Below are 11108 nucleotides of genomic sequence, written 5' to 3' on the forward strand. Positions count from 1 at the left end.
GTATTGTAAGAAGGGAATGTGTAGGTAGGTATATGTAAGACAGGGATGTGTAGGTAGGTGTATTGTAGACAGGGCATGATAGTAGGTATTGTAAGACAGGTGATGTAAGGTAGGTATTGTAAGACAGGGATGTGTTAGGTAGTATGTAAGACAGGGATGTTATGGTAGGGTTGTAGAGGACAGGATGTGTAGGTAGGTATTCGTAAGACAGGGATGTGTAGAGTAGTAATTGTAAGACAGGGTGTGTAGGTAGGTTTTCGTAAAGAGGAGGAGATGTGTAGGTAGGTATTGTAAGACAGGGATGTGTAGGTAGGTATTGTAAGACAGGGATGTGTAGGTAGGTATTGTAAGACAGGGATGTGTAGGTAGGTTTAGAGGGGTGATATTCCGTAAGACAGGATGATGTAGGTAGGGTATGTGAAGACAGGGGTGATGATAGGTATGTATTGTAAGACAGGGAATGTGTAGGTAGGTATTAGTAATCAGAAGGGTGTGTAGGTAGGTATTGTAAGAAGGGATGTGTAGAGATATTGTAAAAGACAGGATGTGTAGGTAGGTATTGTAAGACAGGGATGTGTAGGTATTGTAAGACAGGGATGTGTAGGTAGGTATTGTAAGACAGGGATGTGTAGGTATTTGTAGAAGGGATTGTAAGGTACGGTATTGTAAGACAGGGATGTTAGGTACGGTATTGTAAGGACAGGATGTATAGCGTAGGTTATTGTAAGACAGGGATATGTAGGTAGGTATTGTAAGACAGGGCGTGTGTAGCGTAGGTTATTGTAAGAGCAGGGATGTGTAGGTAGGGATTGTAAGACAAGGGATCGTGTAGGTACGGTTATTGTAAGAAAGGGATGTCGTAGGTAGTATTGATAAGACAGGGATGTGTAGGTAGGTATTGTAGACAGGGATGTAATAGGTAGGTATTTAGTAAGACAGGGATGTGTAGGTAGGTATTGTAAGACAGGGATGTGTAGGTATTGTAAGACAGGGATGTATAGGTAGGTATTGTAAGACAGGGATGTGTAGGTAGGTATTGTAAGACAGGGATGTATAGGTAGGTATTGTAAGACCAGGAGATGTGTAGGTAGGTATTGTAAGACAGGCGTTTGTACGGTAGGTATTGTAAGATCAGGCGGTTTGTACGGTAGGTATTGTAAGACAGGGATGCTATGGTAGGTATTGTAAGACAGGGATGTATCCAAGGTAGGCGTATTGTAGACAGTGATGGTGTAGGTATTGTAAGACAGGGATGTAATAGGTAAGGTAATTGTAAATGACAGGGATGTACAGGTAGGTATTGTAAGACAGGGATGTATAGGTAGGTATTAGTTAGACAGGGATGTATAGGTACGAATTGTAAACAGGATGTATAGGTAGGTAATTGTAAGACGGGGATGTGTAGGTAGATTGTAAGACAGGATGTTTAGGTAGGTATTGTAAAGACAGGCGATGATATAGCGTAGGTATGTAAGAAGACAGGAATGTGTATAGGTAGGCTATTGTAAGACAGGGAATCTGTATAGGTAGTTATGTAAGACAGCGGAATGTGTAGGATAGGTATTAGTAAGACAGGATGTATAGGTAGGTATTTGTAGACAGGGATGTATAGGTAGTATTGTAGACAGGGATGTGTAGGTAAGGTATATGTAAAGACAGGGATGTATAGGTAGGTATTGTAAGACAGCGGATGTCGCTAGGTTAGGTATTGTAAGACAGGGATGTGTAGGTATTGCATAAGACAGGGTGTGTAGGTATTGGTAAGAACAGGGATGTGTAGGTAAGGATTTGTAGACAGGGATGCTGTAGGTAGTATTGTAAGACAGGGAATGTATAGGTAGGTAATTGTCTAAGAAGGGATGTGCATAGGATAGGTATTGTAAGACAGGCGATGTATAGGTCGGTATCTGTTTAAGACAGGGATGTATAGGTAGGTATTGTAAGACAGGGATGTATAGGTAGGTATTGTAAGACAGGGATGTGTAGGTATGGATATTGAAGACAGGACTGATGTATGGTAGGTATTGTAAGACAGGGATGTGTAGGTAGGTATTGTAAGACAGGGATGTGTAGGTATTGTAAGACAGGGATGTGTAGGTAGGTATTGTAAGACAGGGAATATGTAGGTTATTGTAAGACAGGGATGTGTAGGTATTGTAAGACAGGGATGTGTAGGTAGGTATTGTAAGACAGGGATGTGTAGGTAGGTATTGTAAGACAGGGATGTATAGGTAGGTATTGTAAGACAGGGATGTGTAGTATGTGTAGACCAGGGATGTAGTAGGTAGGTATTGTAGACAGGGATATATAGGTAGGTATTGTAAGACAGGGATGTGTAAGCGTATTGTAAGACAGGGATGTGAGTAGGGTATTAGCTTAAGACAGGATGTGGTAGCGTGGTATTGTAAGACATGGGAATGTATAGTTTAGGTATTGAAACAGGGATGTGCTAGTGTATTGTAAGACAGGATGTGTAAGGTAGGCTATTTGTAAGACAGGGATGTGTAGCGTAGGCTATTGTAAGACAGGGATGTATAGGTAGTATTGTAAGACAGGGCGATGTGTACGGTATTCGTAAGGACTAGGAATTCGTGTAGGTAGGTATATGTAGACCAGGGAGTGTAGGTAGGTATTAGTTAAGACAGGCATGTATAGGTAGGTATTATGGTAAGACAGGGCATGTGTAGGTAGGTATGTAAGAACACGGATGTATAGGTAGGTTATTGTAAAGACAGGGATGTGTATCCGTAGGTAATTGTAGGACAGGGATGCTGTACGGTAGGTTATTGTAAGAAAGGGATGTGTAGTATTTGTTAAGGACAGGGATGTGTAGGTATTGTAAGACAGGGAATGTGTAAGGATATGTATTGTAGACAGAGGATGCTATAGGTAGTATTGTAAGACAGGGATGTGTAGGTGCTATTGTAAGACAGGGATGTATAGGTAGGTATTGTAAGACAGGGATGTGTAGGTAGGTATTGTAAGACAGGGATGTGTAGGTAGGTATTGTAAGACAGGGGATGTGTAGGTAGCGTATTGTTAAGACAGGGTGTGTAGAGTAGCGTATTGTAAGACAGGGATGTGTAGGTAGGTATTGTAAGACAGGGATGTGTAGGTTAGGTATTGCTAAGACAGGGATGTGTACGGTATTGTAAGACGGGATGTGTAGTATGTAAGACATGGGATGTGTAGGTTAGGTATTGTAAGACAGGCGATGTGTAGGTTAGGTATTGCTAAGACAGGGATGTGTAGGTAGGCTATTGTAAGACAGGATGGTAGGTAGCTAATTGTAACGGGACAGGGATGTGTATGGTAGCGGTAGTGCTAAGACGAGATGTGTAGGTATCTGATAAGACAGGATGTGTAGGTATTGTAAGACTCAGGGCTAATGTGATAGGTAGGTATTGTAAGACAGGATGTGTCAGTAAGGTATTGTTAAAGACAGGCGATTTGTAGGTAGTATTGTAACGACAGCGGATGTGTAGGTAGGTATTGTAAGAAGGATGTAGGTAGTTATTGTAAGGACAGGGATGGTAGGTATTTTGTAAGAACAGGGATGTGTAGGTAGGTATTGTAAGACAGGGATGTGTAGGTATTGTAAGACAGGGATGTGTAGGTATTGTAAGACAGGGATGTGTAGGTAGGTATTGTAAGACAGGGATGTGTAGGTAGGTAATTGTAAGACAAGGGGATGTTGTAAAGGTAGGTTTGTAAGACAGGGATGTATAGGTAGGTATTGTAAGACAGGGATGTGTAGGTATTGTAAGACAGGGATGTGTAGGTAGGTATTGTAAGACAGGGATGTATAGGTAGGTATTGTAAGACAGGGATGTGTAGGTAGGTATTGTAAGACAGGGATGTGTAGTAGTATTGTAAGACAGGCGATGTCGTAGGTAGGTATTGGTAAGACAGGAATGTATAGGTAGGTATTGTAAAGACAGGGGATGTGTAGGTATTGATAAGACCGGGATGTGTAGGTAGGTATTGTAAGACAAGCGGATTGTAACGGTATTCGTAGACAGGGATGTATAGGTAGAGTATTATGTAAGACAGGGATGTATAGTAGGTATTGTAAGACAGGGATGTATAGCGTAGTATTGTAAGACAGGGATGTAGTTAGGTAGGTATTGTAAGACAGGGATGTTAGGTAGGTATTGTAAGACAGGGATGTATAGGTAGGTATTGTAAGACAGGGATGTGTAGGTAGTATCTGTAAGACAGGATGTATTAGGTATGTATTGTTAAGACAGGAATGTATTATGCGTAGGTATTGTAAGACGGGATGTGTTAGGTACGGTATTGTAAGACAGGGATGTAATAGGTAAGGTAATTGTAAAGACAGGGTATGTAGTAGTTAGGTACTATGTTATAAGACAGGGATTGTTGTACAGGTAGTATTGTAAGACAGCGATGTGTAGGTATTTGGTAAGACAAGGGACTGATATAGGTAGGTATTGATAAGACAGGGAATGTATAGGTAAGGTATTGCTAAGACACGAGATGTATAGGTAGGTATTGTAAGACAGGGATGTGTAGGTAGGTATTGTAAGACAGGGATGTGTAGGTAGGTATTGTAAGACAGGGATGTGTAGGTATTGTAAGACAGGGATGTGTAGGTTTGTAAGACCAGGGATGTATAGGTAGGTATTGTAAGACAGGGATGTGTAAGGTATTGTTTAAGGACAGGATGTAGTAGGTAGGTTATTGTAAGACAGGGATGTGTCGGTATTGATAAGACAGGGATTGTGTCAGGTAAGTATTGTAAGAACAGGGTGATGTCGTAGGTATATGTAAAGACAGCGGATGTGTAGGTAGTATTGTAAGACAGGGATGTAGTAGTAATTGTAAGGCACGGGATGTGTAGGTAGGTTATTGTAAGACAGCGATGATGTGGTATTCGTAAGACAAGGGATGTGTAGGTAATATTGTAAGACAGTGATAGTATAGGTAGGTATTGTAAGACAGGGATGTGTAGGTATTGTAAGACAGGGATGTGTAGGTAGGTATTGTAAGACAGGGATGTATAGGTAGGTATTGTAAGACAGGGATGTGTAGGTATTGATAAGACAAGGATGGTAGTAGGTTTGTAAGACAGGTAATGCTATAGGTAGGATTGTAAGACATGATGTGTTAGGTAGTATTGTCAGACAGGGAATGTGTATGGTAGGATATTGTAAGACAGGGATGTGTATAGGTAATTGTAAGACAGGGATGTGTAGGTTAGGTATTGTAAGACAGGGATGTTAGGTCAGGTATTGTAAGCAGGATGATGTAGGTAGATTGTAAGACAGGGTGTTATAGGATAGGTATTGTAAGACAGGGATGTGTAGTAGTATTGTAAGAAGGACTGATAGCGTAGGTATTGTAGGAACAGGTGATGTTATAAGGTATGGTATTGTACAGACAGGTCATGAGTAGGTATTGTAAGACAGGGATGTGTAGGTAGGTATTGTAAAGACAGGGGGTTTGTAGATAGCAATCAGCGCCATCTGTAGTGGATTGTAGTGGGCGAAATTGCCTTACTAAGCTCTTGCAACGTATATCGGGGGCGGGGGGGTTGGAGATGTCGGAAGTTTGCGTGTGAGAAATTAGACGTCCCGTCCCTGAGGATGCTCGATGTTTTTAAAGCTCTACTTTTACTTCTACTACTACTACGTATACGTACTACTCTGTTGTGAATATATGCTTGGTCTGTCTACGAGTACTGTTTATATCATCGTGCTGTACTCTGGCTGAATGTCACCTGACTGTTCCTCGCCTGCACGCACACGCGCGCACACGCACACGCACGCACGCACGCACGCATACACGCAAACACACCGTCAGTATGTGTTGTATTGATTTATGTTTGTTGTGCGTGTGTTCTGGTATCGCGCGCGGTGACCGCTACGCCGACGACACTGTGTGTGTGTGATGTCGTTGTCAACGTCACTGTCGTCGTTGTCAACGTCACTGTCGTCGTTGTCAACGTCACACAACGTTGACAACGACGCACTCAACTTTGCCAAAGTCGTTGTCAACGTCACTGTCGTCGTTGTCAACGTCACTGTCGTCGTTGTCAACGTCACTGTCGTCGTTGTCAACGTCACTCAACTTTGCCAAAGCCATTGTCAACGTCATCATTGTCTTTTTTATATTTTTTCACGTGTGACGTAATTGATTGTCGTGTGTCCATTGGTTGACACGCCGCGCTGTCGCCATTTCTGTCACACCCTGCGCACCAATCACCGCCCGCTCGCTCGGCCGCAGCCGCCGTGTGCTGGCAAGACGTGGAACATTCTCAGATGCATAATTTCTGCTCTCTCTTCGCGAGCGTCTGTGTACTTATGCTGTCGTGCTCTCATTGCTATGCCTGTCTGTCTGTCTGCCTGCCTGCCTGCCTGTCTGTCTGTCTGTCTGCCTGCCTGTCTGTCTGTCTGCCTGTCTGCCTGCCTGTCTGTCTGCCTGCCTGTCTGTCCCCTCTCTATCTCGCATGGACGACCTTTTTTGTCCTCTCGTGTGCGTGCGTGCGCGTGCGTGCGCGTGCGTGCGTGCGCGTGCGTGCGCGTGCGCGTGCGTGCGTGTGCGTGCGTGTTTTACCACTCGGCCAGTCTTGCTTCACAGTTGACACGTCGCTTTGTGACATTCCTCACGCGTCATGGCGTCGGTCGACCAATCGTCAGAGCGGGTGAAGACGGGCAAGCGGTGCGCACGATTACTCGTGGGCGGCGGGTGGCGCCATCGTGAGGGCCTCGAAGCAATCATCGGGGATACGTAGGGGGCGCCACCGCCGCGACGCGTGGCCCGCTCTGGCGACTGATCGACGCGCCGTCGGCTGCGTCGCAGGAATCGTGTCCGTGTGGCTTGATTTACATTCGTTTGCTGCTGTGCGTGTCTGTGATGACGCGGTTCGTGTTTCGCTCGGTTAGCTTCTTTGTAGCGGTGCGTGAGGAGGTCTGGCTGGCGGGCGAGCGTCAGCTAGCTGTGCTCCAACACCGCTGCGCTCGAAATATGTCGTCGCGTTCGATTTTAACTCTATCTGTGTCTCTCTGTATGTATGTCAGGGCTCTGGCCCATGAAGCCGTGTGTAGATAGAGAGACGCATAACTGACTTATCGTTTAAGTAAATTCTCAAGGGTCTTATAGGCTCTCGCGTCTCCTCGTGGTTTCATGAGTGTTACCGTCGCCGGTACGACGGCGCGACGCGGCGCGGCGCGATATTGCGTCGCCCAACATCAGCGCGTTCATGTGTGAGGAGGGAGACCGCATTCAAAACCGCGTGTGCTCGCGTGCGTTGTGGCGTGCGTGCATGCGTGCGTGCGTGCGTGCGTGCGCGTGTGTCCACGTGACTAGCGGCAGTGTTTTGTTGTGTATATCTCGACCTTGCCACCTTCCATTGTGACGGCTGATCGCTCTTGTCTCGCTCTCTCTCTCTCTCTGCGATGATGTCACTTGTTCGTTTATTTGTCGTATACGCTGTCGTGACACCGTTATAGAAACGCGCCAGTGTGGCGCGCATGTCTGTCTTGCGCTGGCGTCGCGCGTTATGGGGACTAATGACTAATGACTAATGTTAATGAGAAAAGACTAATGTTAATGAGAAATGACTAATGTTAATGAGAAATGACTAATGTTAATGAGAAATGACTAATGTTAATGAGAAATGACTAATGTTAATGAGAAAAGACTAATGTTAAGACTAAGTTTGTTTCTGACAACGTCCCCCCCTCCCTACCCCCGAGCCTCGGTGCCGGGTGACGCGCGAGCGATCGGTGCGTGCGGGGTCATGCGGGGTCATGCGAGGTCATGCGGGGTCGTGCGGGGTCATGCGAGGTCATGCTGGGTCATGTTGCAGCTCCTTCACAGCACTCACTCACGCGGCGCGTCATCGCACGCAATCCTCGCGAGAAACGTCGAATCGCGTGTCGGTGTTTGTCACGACGACAGCTTAACGCTGGTCAACGCTGGCTAACTTTCCGCGAGCGCGTTTCCGCGAGCATGTTCGCTTGTTCGCGTCGGTTAATGCCGTCTGTTTTTGTCCCCCGACGCAGGCTGACCACATCTGCTACTCGATCCTGTGCATCTTCTCCTACGTTGCCGCGGGAACCGACCGGCAGAAGCAAGAGGAGGCTATACGGAGCAAGGAGGCGCTGCAGGCGCGCATTGCAGCGGGCACACGGCCAAAGTACCCGCAGTACTAGACGTAGTCGTCGCCACCCCCTCGTTACATTCCCTCGTCACGAGGCGCCCTCTTGTGTCGACGCGGTTAGAAGATGGAACCAGGCCCAGCCCGCAGCTAGGTGGTGGAATGAAGGGGTAGCTGGGCGGTGAAGGAAAAAAGGCAGCGAAGTGGTGGAATCGCGGGGCAGTAAATTGGATCCATAGAGTGGTAAGCTTGTGTAGGACCATGGTAGATAGATGACGGCAGGGAATCCAGGATTGCTAGCTCGTGGAGGACCATGGAAGGTTTTCTTGTATGACAAGGAAAGAGACAGTTATCTGTGTGTGTGGGGGGGGGAGGGGGACAGTAGCTAGTGGGACTAAGGGAAAGTACGTGAGAAGGGCAAGACAATTACTTGCGGGTAGGGTTGAGGTTTACTAGTGACGGGGAAGTGAGGGACAGATAGTGAGGGAGGGAAAGAATAGCTAGATGGAGAGGTGAGGGTTAGCTAGGCAAGGAAGGGATGCTAAGTGAACACAGGGATAGGTAAGCAAGGGGTGAGGCGGCTCTTTCAATGTAACAGTATGGTGATAGTGTTCTCAGAGAGAAGGGAGAAGGGGTGCAGATAGTAGGTGAGTGAAAAATAGCAATATGTCTGTTCTGTGGTACTTTGGTTGTTGGCGGCTGCTTGCAGGCGCGCCCTCACCGATCTTGCGCACGTATAGCTGAACTAGTTGCGCTTGTTAGCGATGAATGCTCTCTTGTTTGTAGGCAGTGAGAGCGTGTTCTCACGTCTTCATCACAATAATCGCAACATTAGCGCGGGAAAATCTCGCGATGCTTGTTTTCAGGTCTGCTATGTTCGTAGGCGTGCACATATATCGATGACGTCATAGGTTTTGTAGGGTTGGTGTGCCGCAAGTGTGAACGGGTTTAGGTAACTCTGTAATGCGGACAGCAGCCGGTCTAGCTTCCAGCTGGAAAGATGGTTCCAGTGAAGGAAATCAAATGGAAAACTGTTTTGTCTTTAACCAAAGAAGGTCCGTTTGGGCTTCGTGTGATATTACGAAGAGTTATATAATATAATGTCGGTTTGATTTATTTATTTTCTGATGATCTTCATATATATATATCTATATCTATATATAGTATATATAAATATTGAAAGCGTATATGCTTAAATTTGTTAAGTTTTGCTATCATTTCGTGACCAGTGTGTGTGTGTTTTGGGGATGGGGGTTATGCTATTCCAGGTACGATGTATTTCAGTTATCATTAAATTTATTTTTATCTATTTTTATTTTACGATCGAAGTTGAGACCAAAGGCAATATTCATATAGATAAATTTTCCAGTGTCGATTTCCAGTATTTATTTTGTACGAGTATATAAAAGCGTCCAACAGATGGCGCCCCGCAAAATCGAACATCCGCACGCTGTGGCCAGCATAGATTATTTTCTTGTCTTTTTACTTTGTTAGAAGATTCTTATTCTGATATTGATTATTCTGCTCACGAAGTGAAGATACTGGGGGGCAGTCTAGAGTCAGAGTTGCTTCGTAAGCACTCTCTCGCATATAATTATTCATTTGTTAGTCCGCTTAATTGTCAAGTTCCTAGAACCCTAAGAGCAAGACCAAAGATGTATTCTCTGTGTGTTGATTCCATCGTGCTAGTGAGACCAAGAGCAACCTGTTATGATTGAAGCATATATTTACGTAGTGCGTCTGCGCGCGGTATATAACAGTGCGCAACTATTTAAACTTGTGTAAATACAGTGAGTAGGGTGTGTGTTATGTAGACTAGGTTACGTGCGAACGATGGGTGCCACAGACGCCCCTGTAGCTTCACGAATGTCGCTTGGACGGAGGTGGTCTCCCATGGCAACCAGTCTTCCCACACGTTCAAACATTTCATGTCTTCATTACCCAAAGTTTTCTCCAATCTCGCCTCGCACGCACAGCGCATGCGCCGGGGAGCAACTCGTGTGTGTGCGGTGTGATTGCGTTGCGCGACGATAGAGGGCTCTGTCGACGTTTTTTCTATGTGTGAACACGACGATAGCGAGCGAGACCCTTGAACAGCAGTTCGTCTTCATTGTGAACGGGAGACACGAAAGTAATGCTGCTATACATGTATCAAACACAATACCCACCGTGACCCTCTCGCTAGGGCTGAGGGAAGCTCACATTGGTTGCAATGGGGACGGCTTCTGCACGTGCGCGTAGAAGGAAAACCGCGTGAGCGTGTGTATGAGAGAGAGGCTGGTAGATTTATGTTGACACTGTGCCACAATGTTAGGAGATAGACTATTGCGAAAGTTTGATTTGTATTAATAAAACGTTGAAAGTAGACGAACTGCGTTAGTGTCTATTCTGTTGTGCGTTATCTGATAGTTAGGTTGGTTGTTTAGTTTGCCACTCGTTAAACCGAATAAAGTGAAGTGCTATTATAATTTATCGGTAGGGTTAGTGCATGTGTGTGCGTGTGTCCGTGCGTACGTGGCCGCGCGCGTGTGTGTACGTGTGTCTGTACGTGCGTGCGTGCGCGTGTCTGTACGTGCGTGCGTGCGCTTGCGCGTCTGTGCGTAGCGTGCGTGCGCTGCGTGCGGTGAGTGCACGTGTCTGTGCGTGATGAGTATGCGCGTCCTGTGGTCGCGTGAGTGCGCGCGTCTGTGCGTGCGTGAGTGCGTGAGTGCGCGTGTCTTGCGTGCGTGAGTGGCGCGTGTTGTGACGTGCGTGAGTTCGCGGTGTCTGTGCGTGCGTGAGTGCGCGTGTCTGTGCGTGCATGAGTGCGCGTGTCTGTGCTTGCGTGCGTGTCTGCGGCTTGCGTGCGTGCGTGCGTGTCTGTGCGTGCGTCGTGCGTGCGTGCGCGTGGTCTGTGCGTGCATGAGTGCGCGTGTCTGTGCTTGCGTGCGTGCGCAGGTGTCTGTGAGTGCGTGCGCGCGTGTCTGTACGTGCCGTGCCTGCG

The 11108-nt window shown here is 46.5% G+C and overlaps 2 long non-coding RNA genes across 3 annotated transcripts in view; both read left to right on the top strand.

The window, feature by feature from the left end:
* Window positions 1-8198, top strand: part of LOC106817933 — a 14700-nt gene extending 6502 nt beyond the window's left edge. The window contains exon 3 of the long non-coding RNA XR_001395127.1: window positions 8031-8198. This is a non-coding gene — a long non-coding RNA (uncharacterized LOC106817933). The remainder of the gene's footprint in view (window positions 1-8030) is intronic.
* LOC106817932 lies at window positions 966-2053 on the top strand. Of its 2 annotated transcripts, none has more exons than XR_001395126.1 (3): window positions 966-1001; window positions 1294-1434; window positions 2022-2053. It is a non-coding gene; the product is annotated as an uncharacterized LOC106817932 (long non-coding RNA). The 2 variants fall into 2 exon arrangements; XR_001395125.1 differs by lacking the exon at window positions 2022-2053 and adding an exon at window positions 1706-1736.
* Window positions 8199-11108: the final 2910 nt, after the last annotated feature.

The sequence above is a fragment of the Priapulus caudatus genome, unplaced genomic scaffold, assembly GCF_000485595.1.
Source record: "Priapulus caudatus unplaced genomic scaffold, Priapulus_caudatus-5.0.1 Scaffold1931, whole genome shotgun sequence".
In the NCBI taxonomy this organism is placed as follows: Eukaryota; Metazoa; Priapulida; class Priapulimorpha; order Priapulimorphida; family Priapulidae; genus Priapulus; species Priapulus caudatus.